We start from the raw sequence: 15621 nt of genomic DNA, 5'->3' as shown, positions 1-15621 counted from the left end.
ATGAGGTGGGAAGGCCGGTATGGGGAGAGATGGGAGGGAGGCAACGGGGGGGGGGGGGGGAGAGGGAGGGAGGCAACGGGGGGGGGGGGGGAGAGGGAGGGAGGCAACGGGGGGGGGGGGAGAGGGAGGGAGGCAACAGGGGGGGGGGGGAGAGGGGGGGGGGGAGAGGGGGGGGGGAGAGGGGGGGGGGGAGAGGGGGGGGGGAGAGGGGGGGGGGGGGAGGAGGGGGGGGGGGAGAGGGGGGGGGGGAGAGGGGGGGGGGGAGAGGGGGGGGGGGAGAGGGGGGGGGGGGAGAGGGGGGGGGGGGAGAGGGGGGGGGGGGAGAGGGAGGGAGGCAACAGGGGGGGGAGGGAGGGAGGCAACAGGGGGGGGGGGGGGAGGAGGGGGGCAACAGGGGGGGGGGGGGAGAGGGAGGGAGGCAACAGGGGGGGGGGGGGAGAGGGAGGGAGGCAACAGGGGGAGGAGAGGGAGGGAGGCAACAGGGGGGGGGGGGGAGAGGGAGGGAGGCAACAGGGGGGGGGGGGGAGGGAGGGAGGCAACAGGGGGGGGGGGAGAGGGAGGGAGGGAGGCAACAGGGGGGGGGGGGAGGGAGGAGGCAACAGGGGGGGGAGGGAGGGAGGGAGGCAACAGGGGGGGGGGGGAGAGGGAGGGAGGCAACAGGGGGGGGGGAGAGGGAGGGAGGCAACGGGGGGGGGGGAGGGGGAGGGAGGCAACAGGGGGGGGGGGAGGGAGGGAGGAGAGGGGGGGGGGAGGAGGGGGCAACAGGGGGGGGGGGAGAGGGAGGGAGGCAACAGGGGGGGGGGGGGAGGGAGGAGGGGGGGGAGAGGGAGGGAGGCAACAGGGGGGGGGGGGGGAGGGAGGAGGCAACAGGGGGGGGGAGAGAGGGAGGGAGGCAACAGGGGGGGGGGGGAGGGGAGGGAGGGAGGGAGGCAACAGGGGGAGGAGAGGGAGGGAGGCAACAGGGGGGGGGGAGAGGGAGGGAGGCAACAGGGGGGGGAGAGGGAGGAGGGGCAACGGGGGGGGGGGAGAGGGAGGGAGGCAACAGGGGGGGGGGGAGGGAGGAGGGAGGGAGGGAGGCAACAGGGGGGGGGAGAGGGAGGGAGGGAGGCAACAGGGGGAGGGAGGGAGGCAACAGGGGGAGGGAGAGGCAACAGGGGGAGGGAGGGAGGGCAAAGGGGGAGGGAGGGAGGGAGGAGGCAACAGGGGGAGGGAGGGAGGGAGGAGGCAACAGGGGGAGGGAGGAGGCAACAGGGGGAGGGAGGGAGGGAGGAGGCAACAGGGGGAGGGAGGAGGCAACAGGGGGAGGGAGGGAGGAGGCAACAGGGGGAGGGAGGAGGCAACAGGGGGAGGGAGGGAGGGAGGAGGCAGCAGGGGGAGGGAGGAGGCAACAGGGGGAGGGAGGGAGGGAGGAGGCAGCAGGGGGAGGGAGGAGGCAACAGGGGGAGGGAGGAGGGAGGAGGCAACAGGGGGAGGGAGGGAGGGAGGAGGCAACAGGGGGAGGGAGGGGAGGGAGGAGGCAACAGGGGGAGGGAGGGGAGGAGGGGGAGGCGGGAGGGAAGAAGAAGGGGGGGAGGCGGGAGAGGAGAGGGGGAGGCGGGAGAGGAGGGGGGGAGGGGGAGGTCGGGAGGAGGAGAGGGGGGGAGGGGGAGGCGGGAGGGGAGCGGGAGAGGAGGGGGGAGGGAGAGGAGGGGGGAGGGGGAGGCGCGGAGAGGAGGGGGGGAGGGGGAGGCGGGGAGGGGAGCGGGAGAGGAGGGGGGGAGGGGGGAGGGAGGGGGGGTAGGGGAGGAGGGGGGGTAGGGGAGGGGGGGAGGGGAGGTGGGGGAGGGGGGTAGGGGAGGAGGGGGGGGTAGGGGAGGGGGGGAGGGGAGGTGGGGGAGGGGGGTAGGGAGGAGGGGGGGTGGGGGAGGGGGGGGTAGGGGAGGAGGGGGGTGGGGGAGGGGGGGTAGGGGAGGAGGGGGTAGGGGAGGGAGAGGGGGAGGGGGAGGCGGCAGGGGGAGGGGGGAGGCAGCAAGGGAACCCTGCCTGTTAGCTGGGATTTGATCCAGTGATAGTGTACCCCAGCAGGACACAGTGATACTGTACCCCAGCAGGACAAAGTGATACTGTACCCCAGCAGGACACAGTGATACTGTACCCCAGCAGAACACAGTGATACTGTACCCCAGCAGGACACAGTGATACTGTACCCCAGCAGGACACAGTGATACTGTACCCCAGCAGGACACAGTGATACTGTACCCCAGCAGGACACAGTGATACTGTACCCCAGCAGGACACAGTGATACTGTACCCAGCAGGACACAGTGATACTGTACCCCAGCAGGACACAGTGATACTGTACCCCAGCAGGACACAGTGATACTGTACCCCAGCAGGAGGACGTGATACTGTACCCCAGCAGGACACAGTGATACTGTACCCCAGCAGGACACAGTGATACTGTACCCCAGCAGGACACAGTGATACTGTACCCCAGCAGGACACAGTGATACTGTACCCCAGCAGGAGGACGTGATACTGTACCCCAGCAGGACACCGTGATACTGTACCCCAGCAAGAGACAGTGATACTGTACCCCAGCAGGAGACAGTGATACTGTACCCCAGCAGGACACAGTGATACTGTACCCCAGCAGGACACAATGATACTGTACCCCAGCAGGACACAGTGATACTGTACCCCAGCAGGACACAGTGATACTGTACCCCAGCAGGACACAGTGATACTGTACCCCAGCAGGACACAGAGATACTGTACCCCAGCAGGACACAGTGATACTGTACCCCAGCAGGACACAGTGATACTGTACCCCAGCAGGACACAGTGATACTGTACCCCAGCAGGAGACCGTGATACTGTACCCCAGCAGGAGACCGTGATACTGTACCCCAGCAGGAGACCGTGATACTGTACCCCAGCAGGAGACGTGATACTGTACCCCAGCAGGAGACCGTGATACTGTACCCCAGCAGGAGACCGTGATACTGTACCCCAGCAGGAGACCGTGATACTGTACCCCAGCAGGAGACCGTGATACTGTACACCAAGCAGGAACTGTGATACTGTTACCCCAGCATGGCGGACCAGATTACTGTACCCCAGCAGGAGACCATGATACTGTACCCCCGCACGAGGACAATGATAGGTACGTACCCCAGCAGGAGACCGTGATACTTAGCCCCAGCAGGAGACCGTGATACTCGTAACCTCATCAGGAGGACCGTGATACTGTCCCCTCAGCAGGAGACCGTTGATACTGTACCCCAGCAGGACACCGTGATACTGTACCCCAGCAGGACGACCGTGCCTACTGTACCCCAGCAGGACGACTAGTCATACTGCTACCCAGCAGGACGACCGTCATACTGTACCCCAGCAGGAGAACAGTGATTACTGTTACCCCAGCAGGAGACAGCTGATTACTGTACGCCCCAGCAGTGAGACAGCTGATACTGTTACCCCAGCAGGACGACAGTGATACTGTACACCAGCTGGAGGACAGTGATACTGTACCCAGCATGAGGAGACCGTGATACTGTACCCCAGCAGGAGACAGTGATACTGTACCCCAGCAGGAGAGCGTGATACTGTACCCCAGCAGGAGACCGTGATACTGTACCCCAGCAGGAGACCGTGATACTGTACCCCAGCAGGAGACCGTGATACTGTACCCCAGCAGGAGACCGTGATACTGTACCCCAGCAGGAGACCGTGATACTGTACCCCAGCAGGAGACCGTGATACTGTACCCCAGCAGGAGACAGTGATACTGTACCCCAGCAGGAGACAGTGATACTGTAAGCCAGCAGGAGACAGTGATACTGTACCCCAGCAGGAGACAGTGATACTGTTCCCCAGCAGGAGACAGTGATACTGTACCCCAGCAGGAGACAGTGATACTGTACCCCAGCAGGAGACAGTGATACTGTACCCCAGCAGGAGACAGTGATACTGTACCCCAACAGGAGACAGTGATACTGTACCCCAGCAGGAGACAGTGATACTGTACCCCAGCAGGAGACAGTGATACTGTACCCCAGCAGGAGACAGTGATACTGGACCCCAGCAGGAGACAGTGATACTGGACCCCAGCTGGAGACAGTGATACTGTACCCCAGCTGGAGACAGTGATACTGTACCCCAGCTGGAGACAGTGATACTGTACCCCAGCTGGAGACAGTGATACTGTACCCCAGCAGGAGACAGTGATACTGTACTCCAGCAGGAGACAGTGATACTGTACTCCAGCAGGACCAGTGATACTGTACCCCAGCTGGAGACAATGATACTGTACCCCAGCAGGAGACAGTGATACTGTACCCCAGCAGGAGACAGTGATACTGTACCCCAGCAGGAGACAGTGATACTGTACCCCAGCAGGAGACAGTGATACTGTACCCCAGCAGGAGACAGTGATACTGTACCCCAGCAGGAGACAGTGATACTGTACCCCAGCAGGAGACAGTGATACTGTACCCCAGCAGGAGACAGTGATACTGTACCCCAGCTGAAGGCATTGATACTGTACCCCAGCAGGAGACAGTGATACTGTACCCCAGCTGGAGACAGTGCTACTGTACCCCAGCTGGAGACAGTGCTACTGTACCCCAGCAGGAGACAGTGATACTGTACCCCAGCAGGAGACCGTTATACTGTACCCCAGCAGGAGACAGTGATACTGTACCCCAGCAGGTGACAGTGATACTGTACCACAGCAGGAGACAGTGATACTGTACCCCAGCAGGAGACCGTGATACTGTACCCCAGCAGGAGACAGTGATACTGTACCCCAGCAGGAGACAGTGACACTGTACCCCATCAGGAGACAGTAACACTGTACCCCAGCAGGAGACAGCGATACTGTACCCCAGTAGCAGACAGCGATACTGTACCCCAGCAGGACACAGTGATACTGTACCCCAGCAGGACACAGTGATACTGTACCCAGCAGGAGACAATGATACTGTACCCCAGCAGGACCAGTGATACTGTACCCCAGCAGCAGACAGTGATACTGTACCCCAGCAGGCGACAGTGATACTGTACCCCAGCAGGACCAATGATACTGTACCCCAGCTGGAGACAGATACTGTTTCCCAGCAGGAGACAGTGATACTGTTTCCCAGCAGGAGACAGTGATACTGTACCCCAGCAGGAGACAGTGATACTGTTTCCCAGCAGGAGACAGTGATACTGTACCCCAGCAGGAGACAGTGATACTGTACCCCAGCAGGAGACAGTGATACTGTACCGCAGCAGGAGACAGTGATACTGTTTCCCAGCAGGAGACAGTGATACTGTTTCCCAGCAGGAGACAGTGCTCATTTAGTGCTTATAGAGATATTTTATCTGCACCCCACAGAGTGAAAATGTGAAATTATCTCAAAATCCCCCCGTGTCTTACCCAAAACCACTAGATCTCGAGTAATATTTACTTTGTGTACTTAAGATGTTTATAACCTTCGTTAGTGTTGGTGTGGCTGTTCCGAAGAAACTTTATAAGTTGCTATGTGTTATATTTGACTGTCAGTCAACTTACACATCAACCTGTCTTCCTACCTTGTCAGTTCTCTGCCTGAAGACAACTCCTTGCCGGTTATTCGCCCAACCACAGCAAAATGACACCATTTGTACTGCAGGTCAGCCCCCTGACTGATCTTCTGCCAGATCAGGGATCAAAGCTTGCACTGCCATCACTAATCGGGCCCACAGCTCGCTGTCCCGTCAACTGAGCGAACCGGCCTCCCATCATTACACCATACTAGCCACCGTCAGTGGTGCTCAACATGGGGGGAGTACTGATTCATCAGCTGAAGGGGGGGCGGAGTGGGGGGTGGGTGGGGGGGGGGGGGGGGCACTGATTGTAACTTGTAGGGGGTTTCCAAAGGCTGATAAAGGTCAGGAACTCTCTTCCACGAATGGCAATCAATGCTAGATCAGCTGTGCAATCTTAAATCTGAGATGGATACATTTTTGTTAAGCAAAGATAAAAGGATATATGGGCCAAAGTCAGGTCCATGAAGTTAGGGCACAGATCAGCTATGATCTTGTTGAATGGTGGAGCAGGCTCGAGGGGCTGAAAGGCCTCCTCCTGTTCCAATGTCCCTTGCTGATACTTGAATGAAATGAAATGAAAATCGCTTATTGTCACGAGTAGGCTTCAATGAAGTTACTGTGAAAAGCCCCTAGTCACCACATTCCGGCGCCTGTCCGGGGAGGCTGGTACGGGAATCGAACCCTGCTGCTGGCCTGCTTGGTCTGCTTTAAAAGCCAGCGATTTAGCTTGGTGAGCTAAACCAGCCCCTGATCTGATGCCATGGGATATTATGAGGACAAGAGTCAATGTTCAGGACTCCCAGGGCAACTACCGACTGACCTGATAGAACTGTGCTCCCACCTTGAGTAGCTCTGTCCTGGTGGTGGGACCCCCAGGGGTGCTGACGGTGAAATCTGGCACATTGTCAGTCGGCAAGCTTGACAATATCAGGCTGCAGCAGCTCTCCTAACGTTGGCACAGGCACCCCAGATCTTTGTGTAAAGAGGACTTTGCAGGGTCAGCTAGGCAGTGTGTGCATAGGCCAGTGGTTCCTAACCTTTCCAGTAACACGGCACACTTTAAAGAAACAAATTTATTTCAGCTGAATCGATTGCTCATAAACATCACATTTCCTTACATTTACTATGGTTATGATCTTACTAAAGAGATTTGCAACATGTTGCTTACAACAAGCTAAATAAGGATCAAATGCATTAATGTTTCAAATACGCCACAGAAATCACCGTCTTCGGCAGCGAGCACAGACACATTTTCAAAATTGGCTCAACTCTACTATTCTAACTAGTCTTGGAACTGTTTGTCAAACTCCCCTCTGCAGATGAGACATTCAGGCAAGGAGCAAGCGGCATCTCCTGTCCCTGGGAATCCAAAGGCCAGAGAGCCCTCATGACATCGTTTCTGAACATTTCTTGATTTCTTTTCTTGGGGTTCAGGGGTGAGATTCTCCGGTCCGTCAGCCGGATTCTCTGCTCCCGCATCCGGCCAATGGGGTTTCCCATTGTGGCCACCCTACGCCGTTGGGAAACCCTCGGGGGCGGGAAGGCTGCCGACGGACCGGAGATGCCGCCGACGGAGAATTGCACAGCAGACGTTTCATCGAGGATTGAATAAGCGGAGGAACCAAACTTATCCACTTCTTCTTAGATTGGGGATAGAAAACAAATCTGGCAAAGAAATGTGGATCAGGTCAATTTTGCTGCGTCTGCCAGCTTGTTTTACTATCAATAAAAAAGCACGTGAATGGCGTTGGTCAATCTCTATGGCAGGGGTGGGCAAACTACGGCCCGCGGGCCGCATGCGGCCCGCCAAAGGTCTTTATGCGGCCCACCAAGTCATTAAAAAAAAATTAAGGTTAATGGGGGAGGCTGTTGGGTTACTTACTGGAATAGGGTGGATGCGTTGACTTGAGTAGGGTGATCATTGCTCGGCACAACGTCGAGGGCCGAAGGGCCTGTTCTGTGCTGTACTGTTCTATGTTCTATATGAGGCGCCCAGAATCATAACCGGGTGAAGTAATTATTTTACTTAATATACTATGCGGCCCTTTAAAATTGTGAATTTCTGAATGTGGCCCTTGCACGGAAAAGTTTGCCCACCCCTGCTCTATCGTGATCATTAGAAATGATCACGTCGTCTCAATTTCACCCTTTGGCCACCTGCGTTTAGAATGTTTACATTTTAGAATCGGACCAAACGATACCTCACTTTTTACGGGTTTTATGAATTGTAATTTTGGTTAGACTGAAAATTGTTTAAGATGAAACAAAGCGTTTGTTTTATATTGATTTTCATCACCCTTATACAAAATTCCACGGCCCTCTTGGACAGTTCTCACGGCACACCAGCGTGCACACCGGTTTAAAACCACTGGCATAGGTCATTGACAGGCTGGTCCCACCTGACTGATTCTTATTTGTCTTTCACTGTTGCGGTTTGATACAACTCAGTGGCTTGTTAGGTCAGTTCCGCGCCAACTCATTTGCCTTGGGTCTGGAGTCACATGTAGGCCAGACCAGGCAAGTGTGGCAGATTTCCTTCCACCGAAGGAAGCCTTCGTGAGCTAGATGGCTTTGTGACGATGTTCATGGTCTTCACTCCTGAGAGGACCCATTCAAAATCCCACAATTATTCAAATGAACATAAATTCTTCCCTCTGCCGCAGGGAAGTTTGATCTCATGCCACCTGTCCATTCCCTCCAGGCATCCGGGTTCCTAATCCAAGCACATCACCGCACTATTACCAGCCCTTCAGTCTGGAATTGGGACACGCTTTTCAAGTGGCATGACTTAATTTGAGTTCATGAAATATGCATTAAAAGAACAACCACTGACCGACTCAGTGGAGATTAATTTAAAATATCATAGAATCCCTACAGTGCAGAAGGAGTCCATTTGGTTCATCGTGCCTGTACCGACCCTCTGAAAGAGCACTTTAACCAGGACCCGCCCTATCCCTGCAACCCCGGAACTCCACCTAGCCCGCACAACCCTTGACACGAAGGGGCAATTTATCACGGCCAATCCACCTAACCTGCATATCTTTGGACTGTGGAAGGAAACCAGAGCGCCCGGAGGAAACCCACGCAGACACGGGGGGAAAGTGCAAACTCCATGCAGACAGTCACCCAGTGGCCGGAATCAAACCTGGGTCCCTGGCGCTGTGGGGCAGCAATGCCAACCATTGTGCCACCTTGCCGCCCCCAAATTGAACAAATGCTCAAGTGATTTCAACAAAATGGCAGGAGAAGCTAGAATTCAGCTTCTGACCATGGCCAGGATGCCTGGTGAGCGTCTCCAAGCAAATATAATTGTAGGAAGCCCTCACATTTGGGCGTTTGGGCAGGTGGACGGATTGGGAAAATCTGGGATCATCGTAATTACGAGCATCTCTCACTCCTGAAATCCTTCGAATGAGAAATTGGTTTGAACCCCAGGTGTTGTGCGTCTCTGGAGGGAAACTGCCCATAAGCAGGCTGTTTTTTTTTGTTGTTTTTTTAAAATAAATTTAGTGTACCCAATCATTTTTCCAATTGAGGGGCAATTTAGCGTGGCCAATCCACCTAGCTTGCACGTTTTTGGATTGTGGGGGTGAAACCCACGCAAACACGGGGAGAACGTGCAAACTCCACACGGACAGTGACCCAGAGCAGGGATCGAACCTGGGACCTCAGCGGCATGAGGCCACAGTGCTAACCCACTGCGCCACCGTGCTGCACCTTAAGCAGGCTGTTTAAGGGATGTGGGCTGACAGTTGCTCAGTCGTACGGAAAAGAAGCTTTTTGCCTCGCGCTCATCGGGAAAAAGGCAAGAATGCCAAATTTCAAAGGATCACACCAATTTATTTGACAGGAGATAAGGGTGCTGATTGGTTGGCAAGTCGATTCTGATGGGCCGAAGCATCGCCATGGAGAAAGCAAGGGGGAAGCATAGATTCACCAAGCTCCTGAGTGATTCAAAGTAAAGGTGCAGGCCTTCAACATATTCTTCTTGTCTGAATATCAGTCACTTCCACAGCAAACAAAAACATCTACTGTTACATGTGATTTCTTGATTGGGCAGCGCTTGAATTCTCGCTGAACAATCCTGAGTGTGCCAATAGCTACACGATGGTGGAATTTGAATCCAATTAAAAGCCTAATGATGACCATGAAACTATTGTCGTCAAAACACATCGTCTTCATTAATACCTTTCACAGGAGGATAGCTGCCATCCTTACCTGGTCCAGCCTATACGTGACTCCAGATCCTACAAGTGACCCCATTTTCACAGTAATGTGGGTGACTCTGAAATAGCCCAGCAAGTCATTCAATTCCAAGGGATGGGTAATAAACGCTGGCCTCTTCATCCCGTGAATAAAAAAATGTTAATTATATGAACAAAGAAAAGTACAGCACAGGAACAGAACCTTCGGCCCTCCAAGCCTGTGCCGACAATGCCACCCGTCTAAACTAAAATCTTCTACACTTCCTGGGTCCGTATCCGACAAATCTGACTAGGCCGACAAATCCTGCAACATGGCAGATTGCAGGCGACACCGCTTTCTGGATTCATATTCGCAGCTGCAGAGAAGGGTGTCTGTCCACTCACTCTACTGTAGACCACAACCACTCAATTTTCTTTAAACTTCCAATATTCAATTGTTTCCTTTATCATTGCCCATTGTCATCCTGTTGATTCGATCTCCAGACCTCGCTGTAGGCTCCTGCAAGAGCCTGAATATTCAGCTCTCTCGCAAGGGGTAAGGTTCTCTCACTCTCACAATCTCGAACACTTATATGTCCATGTTGGAGTTGCACCCACCTGCACCAACCGGAAAGCAAATAAGGTGGGATAGTCCCATCCTATTCATGTATTTGTCAAGATGGCCCTTAAATGTCACTATTGTCCCTGCTTCCACCTCCTCCGGCAGCGAGTTCCAGGCACCCACTACCCTCTGTGTAAAAAAACTTGCCTCGTACCCCACAGGTGCCCCACAGGGATTAGTGTTGGGCCTTTGCTGTTTGTAGTTTATATAAATGGTTTAGGTATGAATGTAGGGGGGTTAATCAGTAAGTTTCTGGATGATACAAAAATTGGTGGGGTGATAAATAGTGAGAAGCCTTTGATTACAGGGGTATATAGATGGGCTGGTCTGATGGTCTGATCAATGGCAAATGGAATTAAATCTGGATAATGTGAGGTGATGCACTTGGACAGGACAAACAGGACAAGAGAATACATGATTAACGACAGGACCCTGGGAAGCACCGAGGTTCAGAGGGACCTTCATGTGCATGTGCACCGGTCCCTTAAGATAGCAAAAAAGGTGGATACAGTGGGATATGGTATACTTGCCTTATTTAGCCGAGACAGAGTTTAAGAGTAGGGAGGTTAGGAAACTGTATAAAACGTTGGTTAGGCCACATTTAGAGTAATATGTGCAGTTCTGGAATCCACATTATAGGAGGGATGTGATAGCACTGGAAAGGGTGCTGAGGAGATTTACCAGGATGTTGCCTGGGCTTGGAGTTTTAGCTATGAAGAGAGATTGGATAGATGTGGATTATTTTCCTTGGAGCAGAGGAGACTGAGGGGGGACATGACTGAGATGTATAAAAGTATGAGGGACACAGAGAGAAACATTTCCATTTGTGGAGGGATCAATGACCAGGGGACATAGATTTAAGGTAAGGGGCAGGAGGTTCAGAGGGGATGTGAGGAACAACCTTTTCACCCAGAGAACGGTGGGAGTCTGGAACTCGCTGCCTGAAAGGGTGGTGGAGGCAGAGACCCTGATAACATTGAAGAAATATTTAGGTGTGTATCTGATATGCACCCGTGACCCGCACTTTGAAAAACCCTGTTCGAGATGGTGGCTGCCGTGGGTTTAGAAGTTGTTGTCTAAGGAGCCTTGTTGAGTTCCTGCAGTGCATCTTGTAGATGGTACACACGGCTGCCACTGTGCATCGGTGGTGGATGGAGTGAATGTTTGTGGGTGGTGTGCCAATCAAGCAGGCTGCTTTGTCCTGAACTTAGTTCATCCCAATGATCTTTATAGCAAATGAAGCATTTTATTTGAATTATCATATGGAAATGCAATTTTCAAATTGTACACTTCAGGATCCCACAGTCAGAAGTGAGGGTGGTTCCCAGATAACCTGCTTGACCAATGCTGGTTGAGAGATTAATATCAGTCGGGCCACAGAGCCATGGGGTCAATTATGCTCATGGAGGAGGGCAGAAAGGACCTTGGTTTGACATCTCATGCAAAGGTTAGTGCAGCTCTCCTTCAGTGCTGTGCCGTAGTGTTAGCACAAGATGTAGTGCTCAGGTTTTAGGGGTAATGCTTGACCCCATGAGCTTGGACTCCCAGGTGAAAGGACAACGATTGAACCAAGGCTTATGTTGGGTTCCTATGGCCCGGAAAGAGGCCCAACACTCTATGTTCACTGTGGGTTGCTATTTCCTTTTCAAAGGCTGGACGTTATCTGCTGAGCAAAGAAAATTAATATGGCTGCTGTAAGTCACCTGATCACAGGATTAGCCCTCTGTCTGGGAGCTATCCCCAACAGTTTTGAGCTTCTGGAGTTTCGCTCTAATTTGCACAAATCCATTGTAATCAATAAAAACAGAGTAAGTGCTGGAGAACTGGCGCCCCAATCCTGAACTGTTGCAAAAGGGACTTGTTATAATGAAAGCTGTCTCTCTCTCTCTCTCTTGCTAAGGAAGAACAATGAAATTCTGGCCAGCAGCTCAGAAACTCTTAATAGGCCATCTAACATGACCCTGTCCCTGGCCTTTTGTGCAGTTTTGACATATCTTTGAGCCTCACTGTCAAACCGCTGTTTCAACACTAACTGGGGACAGAATTCCAGCTGCTCGGCTGGTTAAACAGTCAGTTACTTCCTCTCAACTCCACGAAGCATGGTCGATTTGAAAATGCTCTTTCTGATCGATGCCTGCCAATGGTCTGAACTCAGATAAGCCCAGCGAGCTGCGACATCATTCGTTTAAGGATCTTTGCAGCATTTAACTAACCAGAAACCCACCATGAAGGAAACAGTGGACTCTATGGTTGGACTAGTGAATGCATTATGTACATGCGTGGTATGTGAAGTTGCCAACACTCCTTTTCAGGGTTTTCAATGTGAAAAATATGCTAACATTCTACAAGACCATAAAACATAGGAGCAGAATTAGGCCATTTGGCGCATTGAGGCTGTTCCGCCATTCAATCATGCTTGATATATTTCTCATCCCCATTCTCCTGCCTTCTCCCCATAACCTCTGATCCCCTTATCTATTTGGCTTAAAGACTTCTGCTGTAATGAGCTCTTCACCCTTTGGCTGAAGAAATTCCTCATCTCTGTTTTAAAGGCTTGTTAATTCTGAGTTAATCCAAACCTCAGTTTCTGTGTAGTCAAAGAAACATTGGATCACAAAATCCGAGGGATTGGGATAACACATCACCGCCTAATCCCATAAAACATAATTCAAAACACCTTCTGCTTGTGGACAGGCAGTAAGTGAAATTCAGTGCAGGTTCTCCATCTCTCTTGCCTGAGACTTACGAATGAAAGCGAGGAAACTGTCAACATTTTTACCACAAACTGATCCATTAGCAAAGCTTGACATGGGAGTTTTAAAATTTATTTTTAGGTTTTACGTTCGCAACACACTCAGCATTTTTAAGGATCTTTTTCTTGTCCCTCCATCACCTAGCGACTCGTGAGGCACACCGAGTAGTACATCCTTCTGTATCTAGCCCTGGAACAGGTCAATAGCTTGTTGCCAGAGGCTTGAAGGGCACCTCATTAATTATGGCTGAGCAGAAGACTCTTCCACTCAGTGCCTGTCACAGGCATATTGAGAAGCATTCACAAGTTGATAATAAATCCGTGTAGCGACGTTATGAACACACAGACATGTGAGAGTACCTTTAAGAAATGGGTGTTTATCAGTGATGTCAGAGTGTGAGTGGAGTTGGGCTGTCTGTCAGCTTTTTACTTTCGTTTTGGGCTGTTTGCTTGGATTGGATTTGTTTATTGTCATGAGTACCAAGATACAGTAACAAGTATTTTTCTGCGAGCAGCTCAACAGATCAAGTACATGGGAAGAAAATGGAATGAAAGAAAATACATAATAGGGCAACACAAGGTATACAATGTAACTACATAAGTACCGGCATCGGATGAAGCATACAGGGGTGTAGTATTAATGATGTCAGTCCACAAGAGGGTCATTCAGGAGTCTGGTAACAGCGGGGAAGAATCTGCTTTTGAGTCTGGTCGTGCAGACTTCTGTATCTCCTGCCCGATGGAAGAAGTTGGAAGAGTGAGTAAGCCGGGTGGGAGGGGTCTTTGATCATGCTGCCCGCTGCAGGGTGTGTTTTAGTTTTGTTTTCAGTGTTGGAGCTGAAGCCAGACAAAGCAGGTGTACTGCTGTTCTCTCTGCCATGAAAAGACTATATCTTGATCATTTGGTGAATTCAGAATTATAAATGTTTTCAGTAGTGAATGTAAACTTGATGTGCTTCTATTAAAAGGTGTTTATTTTGTCTTCTGGATGTTGTTTGGGAAGTTATTAAGAATTACTTTGTGTTGTATTCTTTGGGGTTGCTAAGATGTTCACTGTATGTTTTAAAAAGGTTAACTTGAGGTCATAGAATAAACATTGTTTTGCTTTAAAAAATACTTATCCATTTCTGCTGTACCACACCTGTAGAGTGGGCTGTGTGCTCCCGATACCACAATCTATTAAAAGTTGTGGGTCCGGTGAACTCCATGATACACTTTGGGGGTTCTCTAAACCCTGGACCATAGCAAAATCTTGAATTTGTTTGAATCCGACAAACAGAAAACTGTTACAGGAACTCGTGCAAAGCCTTGCTTGTTTCCTCTTTACAAATTCTCTGTGTTTTGAACTGTTTCAACAGAAAACGCTTGCTGGCCCAACTCCACCAAAGCTAGCCTGTTTAGCTGCTTCTCCATGGCAAGCTCTCGCATTCTGGTGACCTTCACTGCATCACAACAGAAGACCTGAAAGTGTGAAGTTGATTTCCCTGTCAGAACTGATCTAAATATCACTGGAATGTATCTATTTGTGTGAGTATCTGAGTGTGCACCTATGAAAATGAAATGAAAATCTCTTATTGTCACGAGTAGGCTTCAATGAAGTTACTGTGAAAAGCCCCTAGTCGCCACATTCTGGTGCTTGTCTGGGGAGGCTGGTATGGGAATCAAACCGTGCTGCTAGCCTGCTTTAAAAGCCAGCGATTTAGCCCAGTGAGCTAAACCAGCCCCTATGAGTTATAGGATCATAGAATTTACAGTGCAGACTGAGGCCATTCGGCCCATCGGGTTTACACCACCTCCTGAAAGAGCAGCCTATCTAAGCCCATACCTTCACCCCGTAACCCCCCTAACGTTTGGACACTACAGGGCTATTTAACAAGGCCAATCCACCTAACCGGTACATCTTTGGAATGTGGGAGGAAACCGGAGCACCCGGTGGAAACCCACGCAGACACGGGGAGAACATGCAGACTCGGCACAGACAGTGAGCCAAGCTGGGAATCAAACTTGGGTCCCTGGTACAGTGCTAACCACTGTGTTACCGTGCCGCCGCCCGAGTTGTATGGAGTGTGCACACCTATCTCCTGGAGTGTGTCTGTCTCCTTGAGTGCATGCATATGTTTTGGAGAGGGGGGGAGGGTTGGCACTGTGACGCCCCAAGCAGTCGAATATGCTGGTGCCACCATGATCAAGTGTAACTCCTGAGAGTGGTTGGTCAGTTGTACTGAAGCATCGGAATTCAGCAAGATGACCATTGGGATAAAAATAACGACGGATAGGTGAATGTGGAGGCGAATAAAAAGACTGAGGGAAGGAGTTTTGAATTTCCCGGGCTGGGGAATTTAATTGTCGGGATTGAAAACGGTCCAATCGGAACGTGCAGAACCAACCAATCAGATTCAACCGTTGAACGGTAAGACTTAACCAATCAGTTGGGAAGGGGGTGCTTGCTGCGCCAATGAGGCGCCGCCTCTAACTGGCCAATCAGTGAGGTCCTGGCGTCTTTCGGC

This window comes from Scyliorhinus canicula, chromosome 13, assembly GCF_902713615.1.
Source record: "Scyliorhinus canicula chromosome 13, sScyCan1.1, whole genome shotgun sequence".
NCBI lineage: Eukaryota > Metazoa > Chordata > Chondrichthyes > Carcharhiniformes > Scyliorhinidae > Scyliorhinus > Scyliorhinus canicula.
Note: the sequence above shows the minus strand (reverse complement) of the source record.